The following is a 12,913-nucleotide window of genomic DNA, read 5'->3' as shown; positions in this document are numbered from 1 at the left end:
GCCCCGGCCGCCCCCCCGGCTCCAGCTGACACTGCGAATGCTCTCCAGCGATCGATGAAGAAGTCATTTGGCTTAGCTGTGGGGAGAGGTATCAAACAGAGATTTTCCTCTGGAAAGTAAATTGTTTTACTTCTCCTACTTTGCATCCTGGTGAACTTCCCTGCTCCCCGCGAGCACGCGTTGCTTCTCCGGGCTCAGCTGACTCCCGAAGAATCCTACGCTGGTGCCGCAGGAGCAATCCCGGTTTGGAAAGGGCTGCCTGGGCTGCCAGCTCCTTTTTTAAGGCTCGCAGTAGACTTAAAGCAAACCACTTGGGTTCACTCTCAGCAGGATCCAAGTTCATCTACAGAAGCCCCGGCCCTGACTTTATGGCAAGACAGAAATCGAGATTTTYTTGCATCATTGCACATTTTGCAATGATGACTTTTCAGAACCAATACTCTATTCTGCAGTTATACACCAGAGACAACTGGCTTTAAACTTGAATCTTGAAATACAAATACAAGCTCATTCTTTGCAGCTTCTGATTGTTGCTATTCATTAAAATTTCACATTTTGGGGATCACAGCRTAATGTCTAATCTGAATGTCTTTGTTTTACTATAGTTTTTAACTGGGTAAAAAACAAACCATAAAATTGATTATTTGGGTGGTCTGAACTTGAATTCAGATGTATTTTCTTTGGAAATAAATGGAAACTAAAGAAGCATATAAGGGAAATTAATTTGTAGTTTACCTACATCAATCATAATCTATCAAAGCAATAATCACATCCTTCTCCAGGTACAGGTCCCGCTACAAATGAGGAAAGGGGTTGTTAGTGAGAAAAAGCAATACTTGCATAAGCGCGAGTATGCTAATATGTGCAAAGTTTTCTACTGCAAGTTGGCTAGTGACAATCAGATGTTTCTCAGAGTCTGCAACTACAGCTCGGCTTCAAGCCATACGCTGGGAGACCGASTTTCTCATTTCTCCTCCCAAAGCATCTCTCCTTCCTTTTCCATCCGTGGTCCATGCAGGTCTATGGTTGCATCCTTTGCTAGCAGCTCTGTTGAGCTCTGKCTGCTAGCACAGAGCCCTCCTGAAGGACAGTCTTTTCCACAGCCCTTGGCACTCCATTTGGTCTTTTAAGTACAYGTGCGCTGATTCAAACTGCCACTCAGTTATCACTTGCAGTGGGTGATTTGCTTCAACGTTTTTGCTGCCTTAATTTTGTTGAGTGGCATCTTACAAGTTTCCAAACCTCTTTTTTTCCTACTCTTCCACAGGTCTTTAAGGACCCCTGTTCTGTCTTCAGGATTGGGGATGGACTCACTGTTTGCCATTCTTTTTGCAATCAGATTTGATTTTTTTGTTGCTGCTATCATGAATCCAGACCCAGCTAGCGTGACCGTGCTGCACCAATGCTTGATGCAGCTGCACTGCTTTGCATAGGTGCTTGGAGGCTGGCTGGAGCCCTGCTCACCCGTGGGCACAAGACATCTCCTGTCCCCAGCAGCCCAGTGTGGCCTCCATGCGCCAGGTGAGGCACCGGGCACAGAAACCTGCTCCAAGGCACCTCAGCCACAGCAGAGTTGCTACGGGTTCCAGTGCGCTGCGATGGCCCCAGACTGCCAGAGAGGGGTTCCCTCTGCCGYGACCATCAGCCTCTCGGCTGCCATTCCTGCCCGCTCTGCAGAAGGCTTTGAGGGTACCTAAGAGAAGATACCTTTTGCTGAAATTCCCATTTCGCAATGAATCATTCGCGTTTCACTGCAGCGTACCATTGTCTGAACAGAGCGTTTCAGCAGACGATAGCACCTTTAGTTTCCTGATTATAATTCTTGTCTCAATGTCCTACAGTCAGGGCAGCTTTGTCCGGTAGTCCTTTTTACAGAATTACGCTGTGAGTACATGAGGCAGAAATCTCCTTTCACTGTCAATCACTAGCTTCTCTGTACTTCCCTTACTGACCAATAAATGATCTCAGTTGCACACACATTACTGGAAAAAATAATGCCTCCCCCCCAGCTTCTTAATAATGCCTGTTTCATGTTGGGAAGCATGTATCTGTCTTATAATATTAGTGATTAAATTGCCCAGGACTTCAGCTGAGTTCCCTTTAAACAAAACTGTGGATAAAAGCTGGTTGATTGGGGGGGTGTTTTTTGCACATAATAGATTCAATAAAAATTCAGTTTCACTTATCCTTGGACTACTTACAGATTTGGATCATCTGTGCTGAGTAGTTTTAGGGGGGAGAAAATAARATATTTTCAGGACAAGATTCACAAACGTGGCAGAGTGGTTTTCATCAGTCTTCTGTTTTATAGTATCTTRGAGGCTAGGACAAATTTCAAGCATGTAGGAGATCCAGGACTAGCTCTGTTCTCTGCCTGAGTGAATTTGAATTCACATTGTCCATCTACTAAGTTATCATTTACCTGGGGATGTACAAACAGGTACAAATAACATCAACTGGAGCAGGAATTAGATCAGATTCTTCAGTCTTTCAGGTGAGAAGCAGGACATCACACAGTCCTACTCATCCTTCAGCATTTATTTCCACATGGAGCCCAGCAGAGCTCCAACAGGAGTACCTGGAGAAACCCTGCTTCRCACCGCATGTGGATGACACTTGCCTGCAATTGAGGATCACAGATGCAAATCACTGACAAGCCAGKGAACTGCGCACAGAGCGTTCCAACATCCACCGCAAGCGTTCAAACAGCACAGCTCCCGTTTAGATCAGGAGCATTACTGGCTCCTTCCTGAATTTCACCTTCCATTTCTTTCGCCTATCAAGTGAACTACTGACTTGCCAAAAAAATGCTGTGTTTTGCTGAGTATGGAATAATGTTTTGGGGCTCCTGGTGTCAACAAGAACCCCTCCCCCCAAAAGAATGATCTGCAAAACCAGTACCAGTAAGCTCTTGGTCTGCACACAAAACTCGTCGTCAGGGGTACACTGTGGAGCTTTCTCCTAGAGACACGGCCATTAAAGAATTGCATCATTGCCCGTTATCTTCCTATCCTTCTAGATGCTTTGTCAGGTTTCCCGAAACCTCTTATCAGAGGTGCTAAAATACAGATGGAAAAACAGGACATGCTTACAATTTATCTCTTGTTCCAAAGAGCTACCTGTCCTGCAGTTTAGAAAGTGAATTCTGTTGAGATATCTTTAGTGACTTTCCTTGGTAGTACCTTCTCCTTGCATGGTAACATCTGATATCTCAGTATCAGTTCCTGTTTCTTGGGTGCACTCACCAGTCACTTTTTCAATGGATGTGTATAAACCAGGAAGATTAACTTATATCAAAGTCTAAATTCTTTTAACTTTTGTGGTAGTATTTCTACCAGTTTCTTAGGATTTGGATGGACTCACAAAGAAATCAACAGCTGTCCAAAGTCAATAACCTTACTACCAGCTTTTCTCCACTCAGCCTTCTTCTTTTTGTTCCTGATTAGGAGTCACTGCAATGKGGTGAGAGAGCCCTGAACTGCTTCTTCTTTGCCCTTTTCATGTTATAAACCTATTATCTGTTCTACTCATAACACTTGGGAGGTGTTACCTCATTCAGTTTATAYTAAGCTCAGTTTAAATTAGAATACTTCTGGGAAGGAAAATATGTCCACAAGTATGCATTTTTGGAGGTACTTACCACCAGATGAAGAAAACTGTGTCAGGTGACTGGAGGGCTTGTCTAGTTGAACATGAAATTGTTGTTCCCGAACACTAGTCAAGCAGGCAGGAGCTCCGCAGGGGCTGCTAACGAGTAATGTTGTTTTTCACTATTAAGTGCTTTTGAGTCAATGCTGATTTCTAGTTTACCAAAGGCTTTGTCCCCACTGTTTGGAGGCAGATCCACACTGTGCTCATTTCAGAAGACATAACAACACCTTTTCTTTGAAGACATGCCAGATCCCACTTCAACTGCTTTACTGGGGCTGCTGGAAGGCCCCCATCATACAGGAGTGCTGTTGTCCTCCCTCGTTCAGCTAGGATTATTTTTGATGGTGCTTGGTGAGCAAATTGCTCTTTTTCAGGCTGCGTCGTTGCTCAGCAAGGTATTCCTGCCTGTCAGCTGTTACAGACTCCAAGAGATAATGTTGCTTGTTTCACAGATTTCTTATTAACAGCTTGTTTTTGCTTACAGGACTCAGTGTACGCAYACCATATATCTACCAGCACTCAGCCACATTACTCTTGTGTAATATTTGTAATATTATCAATATTTCTGGGGCTCATATTGCAGCTGGTCCCATGATTCAGCTGGAATTGAATTGGTTGCTGATCTAATAGCTCAGCTGCAAATAGAGCAGCCTTTCTTCTACAGAGCATTTAAATCAAGAGTTTGTGGAGCGGCTGAGGTCATATGGCAGATAGCCTCTTGCTCCCCGGAATACACAGTATTTTCAAGCACTGTAGGTGCTTTCCCTTTTTCGGATAGCTGTTGCAGTGGAACATTAAGTCGTTCTTTTGCCCCATAACTTTTCATCTCCTATAAGCATTTTTTCTCTTTCTCTCTATTGCACATGCACAGGCTGAGGCTTTCAGTCTCTGTCCTTGTCCTGCTATCTGAACTGCTTTGCACGGCCCTACATTTTTTTCTGCAGTGGTTGTTGTTTCTGATGTGATTCTTTTCCTCAGCTGACCTGGCTGTGGCATTAYGTTAAAATTTAGGTATTCCTCCCAAAACCAAGACAAACCAACCAAAACCTCCTCCTCTTTAATCTGGAATCAGGCATCTCACAGATGATCTTATCTTTAAGTAAAAAATCTCCAAACTTTTAAGTGGGGGCAGTAGAATTCTTAGATCTGTAATTTAAATATCTATTCCTTCATTAGTTCTGCTTCTTGATGTTAGGAAACAAACAGGAATACTCTTGAATTTCCTAAATACATTAGCCATTTCAGTGTTTCAAATATCATTCCTTGTAATGATCAGACATAATGTACATTTAAAATATGTTAATCTGGAATGGGCAAAATGTAAGTGAATCTCTGCATGCTCTGATATCATGGAATCTGAAAGAATTTGTCTCTCGTTACAGAATAATGCTTGGGAATTTTAGCTTTCATATAAAGATCTCCAACTGTTCAGTTCCTCAAGCTGCACTATTAACCTAAATAGGTGAAGCAAGTGGAAGACAGAATGTCTCGTAAAAGGGCATATAACACATTTTTGTGAAGAAAATTGCAAAGCAGAAAGGTCTGATCTTTCCTAATGTACATTTTATTTACCTTTAATTATCATCATTTACCCTTAAGCAAAGTTCATATGGAATATTACTCTGATTATACCAAGCTCAGGGTCTTGGAGAATCAGGCCCTGTGAATGCACAGTAAATTGCTTCAGATTGCAGAATACAACTAGACATTAATAGCAGAATTATTTCAAAGCAGATAATGACACACAACGGCATGTTATCCTTGTGCTAATATTTCAGCTTAAAAAAGGGTATTAAAGTGGAAGTCAAAACTTATTTCATATTCAGGGCATAAAATACCAGAAAAAGGGCAAGTACCTTTAATGTCTTGTTTTAAATTTCCACGTCACTTAATGATATTGCAAAAAGTAAATTGATAYATGCCCAGTTCATGATAAAACCTGCCTAGAAATGAAGTTAGTTAAAGAAGATGTTTGCCAAAACATCTGGCCTGCTTCCTCCATCCCAGGATAAGCAGCTGGGCATCTGCCTGTCTTAAGGTAATCCTAAGGCAGCTCTTCAAGCCATTTCCATTATTTCACCTGGGTATCTGGCCTTCATTTTTACTTACCGTTCTGCCAACCTTTGGCTCATACTTGAATTGTAGTAGTAGAAGTTTTATACGTACTCCCAAACCTTTATAGAAAAGATTCACACTTCCCCTTGAACCCTACAGAAGCTCACTAGCAGTAACCTCATTTGATGATGAATTTTCATTTACACATCCATAATATTTTTTTCCTCCTGATCATAATTTCCTCCAGCGAAGACCCTATTGATAATTGTTGGGATTGTCCTATTTGTGCACACCAAAAAAAGCAAGCAAACATGGAATGGCCTGATTCGAGGTGAATTGGTTTTGTAACAGAAAATGATCTCTAAATTTTCAGGAACTTTAATGAATCCTTAATATTGTTTTCATGCAACCTCCAGCATTTTCTCCCAAATGAAGTCAACCAAAATATCCTCATTTTCTTACCTCAGTTATGTGCTAAGGATGTGCTCATCTTTTCTTTAGTTGGCTGTGATGATTTGTAAAGGCTGGAAATGGTGTCCTCTGTGGAATTTGTTAGTCAACACACTCATCTGTAAAATTCCAGACAGCTCTTCTGAGTTGGTTATAAATTTAAATGTCCTAAATATTACATTACATCCCCTCTCGCAGTATAATCTTTTTCTAACAACTTTGAATGTTTGAGATTACAACCGATTTTAATGTCCAATCATACAAATGATCTGACAGGTTTCAGTAACTTCAGTTTTACCCTCTCTATTGAAAATTTGTTTCAGACTGTACGCGAGCCAACAGTAAACTGCACAGTCTGTTATAGTTGCCCAACATTTTAATACAATTATAATCAGAATAACAACTACTTTTTAGTTTAGTTATTATTATTATTATGAACAGTTTATGAAAGTTTATGTTCTGTAGAGTAAGACAGAAAATGAGCAAAGATTATGTTCAAGAAGCTATAATTCATACCCTGTTCGGTATGAATTTGAGCTCTGTTTTCTGAACAGCTTTTGCATTCGTGAAACACTGTCTGCTTTGCTGCATTTCAAGACAAGAAACAGCAAAAATTTTCACATTCAAAATCTGTCATAGTTCAACTCCTGTAAACACTGTAGGTACTTTTAAAATGTGCATCACAAGGTTGTCCACATTTCAAAAGGGGGCAATTCAACTGCTGGGTACATTCTTACCAAGAGCAAAGAGTGCTGTGCAGTAAGAAGGAGTAAAGATAGGACATGAGGTCTGTAGGAGGAGAAAAAGCCAGACAGACATAGCAGGAGCATGATACCCTTTACGCAAGAGAGAGCAGTATATATTACGTTACCTTTCTCTCTCTTCTGTCAGAGAAATGCATGTATAACATAGCAACAACCATGTTTTGTAATTTCATAAACCTCATATGTTAAATCATTAAGCTAAAGATCATTTACTCTCTCTAAATTGTGAGCAGCATTTTTCCTCTTAAGCACTGGTTAATAAAATATTAATAGGTAAGTCATAAATGGTTAAACATACTGAGCGATGGAACTTTTACATTTTCCTTTTACGTTTTTTAATACATGTGCAGAAAGAAGATTTCTTTAAAGTAAATATTACTCTTAAAACACATGATTTTATCTGCCTTTTGCACAAAACAAACACAAATGCCATTATGTCAAGAGTTAGATTGCATAACGTACTTTATGTTCCCACTTCCTCACCTTTAGCATCTTACTAAGTGGACAATGGGGTTTTCCGTTTGGTTATATAAATTACTGTATATGCTTGAACCTCTAGACTATTAACATTTGATTATTGGTAATGTTATATGTTCAAGCTATCAGGGAATACTGCAGCTTGCTACTTTTTCATATCGTTAACTTTAATGGAATCTAAGGTGACCAGTAATAGACTTGAAATCATTTGCAGATTTTCAAAATATGGGGTTAAATTTCATTTACARTATTTACTTTTCTGCCCTACTACATGCATGTGAAAATACGAATGTGTTATACTTGTTAAATTAATCAGAATTAAATCAAAAATCTGGTCAGATCCTTGAGAGAATTTAACTCTTCCGAAATCTTGCTTCAAAAAGCTTGAGTGAATATAGAGGTATACAAGGAAGGACAGGAATCCATGGATGTTCCTGGAACATCACCTTTCTTCAACCGGAGAGGTCCTCATACAGGCAGGGACCAGCCACAAGAAGGCCCCATTTAATATGATTTGCCAGTGAGAATAAAAAGGGGCAATATCCAATATCACCAGCAYTGATGTGGTACAATCAGGAGTAAACAACAGTAAACAGAGTTTACACACGTCTCGTAGTCTAGTCCAGAGCATCATTTTTTTAACTACCCACTGCACGGATAAAAGCGCACTACCTATATAAGACTTTACTTACTAAAAGCAAAAACTTGATAAAAAAGAATTAGGCATGAGATCTACAACATTTTATACACTTTAGAAATTCCAAGAACAAATTCCAGAATCTTGAATTGAATTCTGGGTCTTTTTAAAAATGACAACAAAAAGATGATGCCATAACTTCTGTTCACAGCAAAACGAGCCCTGGTTACTCTACTGGYCAATCTATCAGGCTGCTATGTAAGCAGCTCCTAGTTCAGCTTTCCTGACAAAGAGCTTTAGCAGAATAACAGGTTTCCAGTCACTACTGGGGAAGGAAGTCTGAAAACTTTGCTCTGATTCCCTTACGGTACATCCTTGTTAATGCCATACACCCACGGACGACCCTGCATGTGACCGATGGACACTAGATTGTGAAATAAACAGATAGACTCCACGGGGTCGGGGAGAGCAGAATCCACATGAACTACAGTTCTGTTACTAGGAATGTCTGCGGAAAGTGATTTTGGAGAAATGTYACATTTTGTCTTGAAAAAAGGTTAAGGCATGAGGAATTGAATAATGTCTTCTGAAGTGACTAATCACACAGATGGCATACCAAATCATTACATATGTAAGAAAACATGACGTATATAGGATATTTTTACAGTATCAGCAAACAATTCCTGATAAATCAGTAGGCTCAATCTTCCTTACCAAAATATTTGGTAAAGAATAACTGATAGCAAACAAATAGGTAGATCTCATAATCTGTTTGAGCAATTTGCAAATAGGAAAAAAGGTCTAAATTTGATTTGTATATTTTTACTGCAAATTCTCTCTCAAGCTGCTCACAGGATTAATAATGGCTTACACAGTATTTAGAACTGGTACACAGACATGCCATAGACATTAAACATAGACATACACTGCCCCACTCCAAGCTAAACTTTGCACATCATAAGTAAATAACGCTATAAACCACAGAAACGCTGCTTTGGAATTCATTGCATTAAATAATCAATTTTCTGTGGGGTTAGTATTTGTGTGTGCATAGGGTAGTATTTATCTGAATGCAGAAAGCAATTTCACATAAAAATGACATGTAACATGAATTGCTATTCAGTTGTTATAATGAGTTTCCATGGATAAGGATAACAGCAGCAAACCTCAGCCTGAGCTTGGACAACTAATTTGCACACTTGTTCTAGCCTGCACAAAGGCTGAGACCTGCAAATCAAGGATTGATGCTGAGAGTCTTCTCTCGTTCCCCAAGAGAGCTGTAGCCACATTTGAGATCTTGAGGTTTTGCCCTCAGTTATTTTGCCTGAGCTATTATCCTTGGATTACCTTGGATCATTGATTCCACTAATGTAGAATTCCACTAATTACTGATTTAGTGATTCCACTAATGTATGGGCAGTATAAAATCTACCGCTAGATTTAAGATTTAGCTTACCAGTTAGAAGTAAGTATGGGTCTTGCAAATAGTAATATAACCATATTCTTTAATGAGCAGCTAATATTTCTGTTGAGAAGCGAACACAGCTCCCTCTCCTCAAAGACAAACCCTCTTACAATCTTCCCTTTTCTAGGTCTTTTTTTAAAGCACATACATCTGGTTTAAGATCAATTTTAAAATGCTGGGTAAGAAATAGTACCCTTAAAATGTCTGTCTCTAACAATTTTTTAAAATCTATGCACAAAAATTTAAAAAGAGCCTACTGTAGGCTGTGCTTTTGTGTACTGTGGCAGAATGAATTATGAATGATTGCATCATTTACATTCTAAGTTTAGTTTTCAAGTATGGTTGATTTTGCTTAAATGAGAATCCTGTAGCTGTTCAGTAATTAGGACTGATAGTTCTGTGAAGTTCATAATTGGTCCCCAAACAGGTGTTTCCTTTCTTTTTGAAAAAAATAGGTACATTTTCACTCTGCTGCATGYGATTGCATGGAATTTTGCTAAACATAAAAGTATACAATATTTATAACAATTTTTAATTATAAAACCAAAATTATACTTCACTTAAAATGCCTACTCTGCTGATGCACTGCATTTGAACTTCATTTAGGCCTCATTTTTGACTGTGCTGTGCACTCTCAACTTTGAACAAAGTTAACGACAACGGCAATTGCTCAACCTGCCACAAAATCTTCTCAGATGGTCTGACAGTATTTTATATGAGTCTCTATAATGCCAATACAGCAATTTTAAATCACAGATGTGACTAATTTGGACATATAAGGCTGCTTTTCCATATAGACCGTGCCTTCTACACATAGATAGATGCTTATGTATATATTGAAAACATACACATTATTGTCCCTAAAAATGAGGTGTCATTTACATTGCCTCCGTGCCAGGAATCACGCAGTATGTACGGGTCACCCCCGTGAAGCTTCCGTGATTYGTCTCAGCTCTGTTATCATCAGTTTGTGTCCCCACTTTGAAAATGGCAGCACCTGGCAATGCTTCATCATATCTGATTGTTCTCCAGCGAGCCGAGCTCACACAAGTTACCTTATCATCAGCGCAGGCAATTTTTATGTAAAGTACCAGTATTGACTACAAGAGACCTGACGGCAGTTTTTAAACCYTTCTGCATTAATAGCCTTCTCACTGCATTTAAACATCCTGTCTCTTAGATGCTGTGACAAATGTGACGCCGCTATTCTACGTCCTAAGTAGCCCCTTCTAATGGTGACAACATCTATTCTTCAAAATGGTAATTGCCGAAGGCAATCTATCTTTCCRATTTATGACCACCTTGGGAAAAACACTCCTTTAAAATTACGCAAGTATTTAGTTAGAAATAGGTAATTAACCAGTTACCTTGTTGGAATTAATCTAGGATAGCCACGTACCACAGGATATTAAGGCCTTTCCTTGCACTCAGCCACCACAGAGCGCATCCATTTCATCACTTTCACACGAATGTAGAAGAYGGCTGCCAAGGCCGCTGTCCGCGCAGAGCCTCTCGGCAGGGAGCGGAGGCCCCCGGTGTGCGGGGCTGCGGCTCGCCGGGAGCCAGGTCAGCGCGGTCCGACCAGGGAGGGCTCGCGCCGGCGCGGAGCCGCTGCCGCCCGCGCGGCCCCGTCTCCTCGCCTCTCCTTCGGGCAGACCGGCGGCTAGACCGTAACGTCTCCGGGACACGTTGCTTTGGTAGCTGGCACAGTACAGCCCTGTTTCTTGGTTGGAGCTGTCGGAGTATTAATAATGCTAATTCATTCGAGTGAATGCTGAAACCTGTAGCATCCCACCGAGGGAGAGGGGGTAGGAGRCTGGAGAGCTCACAGAATTAGTCATTAGAGCTGAAAAAGCTAAAATTCACAGCCTTTTTATCCCCCCAAATGGATAAAGTTTGAYGAAAACAAATGTTACTTGCTAAGGACCAAGCTACTTTTATCTGCTCTTTGCAAAGTAGTTTTCTGAAGAGGTATTCGATTCATCCTCAGTCATCACAGCACTGTAGCACCTCAGAACTCAAATGAATGAGAAATGTTGGCATAATATTTTAATTATATTTCATTATTGACAATCTTTTTAATTGGAGAATAATGGTTTCCAAAAAAAAAAAAAAAAAAATGTAGGAGGTAGTAACTTTCTGTGAAAAACCTGCTTTTTGTTCTAAAACGGACAGTTCTTTTTCTACTTGTTTCATCTGAAAATTTTTGAATGCTTCAGATAAAAAAATAGATTTTCAATGAAAAGTCACATTTTGCTGTAGGTAATTTTGGTTTATTGTAGTCACCTCAACAGCCACCTACCACAACTCAACAGTACCTGCTCTAAAATGCATCATAATCCCTATAAAAGCTTAAATTCCATTTATCCGTGCTCAGCCTTGACTACCACACTGCTTTTCTCCCACATTCTTTTTCTTTATTCATGACCACAGATTAGCTTATTTAGCTCCTTTCCAGTTCGCAGGCTTGTGTTTGGTCCGCCAGGGTGCTAAGCACTGCCAGTTCTCCTTGAGGCCCCGAGAGGCTGCAGTGCGATCTCCGTCCGGAAGACGCTCGTCCCCTCTTTATCAGCCCCAGACAAGTGGTGGCAGAGCCAGTCCCCTCTGCTCCCACGGCCACGCAGGCTGCACGGACAACGAGGGTCCAGCTATTCAGGGCCTTCCTCCAGGCGATGCTATCTGGCCAACACTCCTCAGACCAATATCCCCAGCATGSCACTGACTAAACAGAGTAATTAAACTCCATGTTTTACACAATTATAGTTCATTTTCCCCTTAAACAGTCCATGGAGAAAAGCTCTTAGCAAAGCTGTAAAAATTTATTCCATATCCAATATTAAAAAAAAAAAAAATCAAGTGTATGCTGCTGCGCCTCATAATTCTTTCTGTGATTCAGATGTTTGGCAACAAGTTTTTTTGTCACTGAAATTAAAAATGAGAGGAATAAATGACAACTATTTATCACATAAACATGCAGGACTTCAAAAATTACACATTCATCTGGATTTATAAATGCGCACAGATTTATCCAAAACCTCCTCCAGGCAGCTTCATGGCTGTGTATTTTATTATCATAAATGACAAGATGCTGAGCAACAGAACGTACCTGCTGAAGGGCTAAAGCAAAAGCCAAGGAYAGGATATCTCAGGACAGAGCAGAAGTTCTAAAAGGTCTGAATTCAATCGTAATTAAGTCCCAGCTTCTTTTGGGTCTCAACCCCTCTCCGCCGTCGTTGTGTTCGCCTTCCCGACGGAGCCAGAACAGGAGCGCTGGAGAGCCGACACCTCCCCGATCGCAGAATCAAAGCTGGGCAAACGGCGCTGGTGGCGCGGTCGTCCCAGCTCTCAGTACGATAAACAACTGCTTGAGGCAGTGCAGAAAGCGTTCGTGACGTTTTGATGGGGCAGAGGGAA

At 40.5% G+C, this 12,913-nt stretch overlaps 1 protein-coding gene across 3 annotated transcripts in view; it reads right to left on the bottom strand.

The window, feature by feature from the left end:
• Nucleotides 1-6,275, bottom strand: part of SEMA6D (semaphorin 6D) — a 219,933-nt gene extending 213,658 nt beyond the window's left edge. For all 3 annotated transcript variants that reach the window (XM_085303407.1, XM_085303408.1, XM_085303409.1), the window contains exon 1: nt 6,169-6,275. The gene's annotated coding sequence lies outside the window, so the exon portion shown is untranslated. The remainder of the gene's footprint in view (nt 1-6,168) is intronic.
• Between the last annotated feature and the right edge of the window lie 6,638 nt (nt 6,276-12,913).

Source organism: Rhea americana, unplaced genomic scaffold, assembly GCF_003343005.1.
Source record: "Rhea americana isolate MKP2758 unplaced genomic scaffold, rheAme1 scaffold_2, whole genome shotgun sequence".
In the NCBI taxonomy this organism is placed as follows: Eukaryota; Metazoa; Chordata; class Aves; order Rheiformes; family Rheidae; genus Rhea; species Rhea americana.
This window is presented reverse-complemented; position numbering and strand designations above follow the sequence as displayed.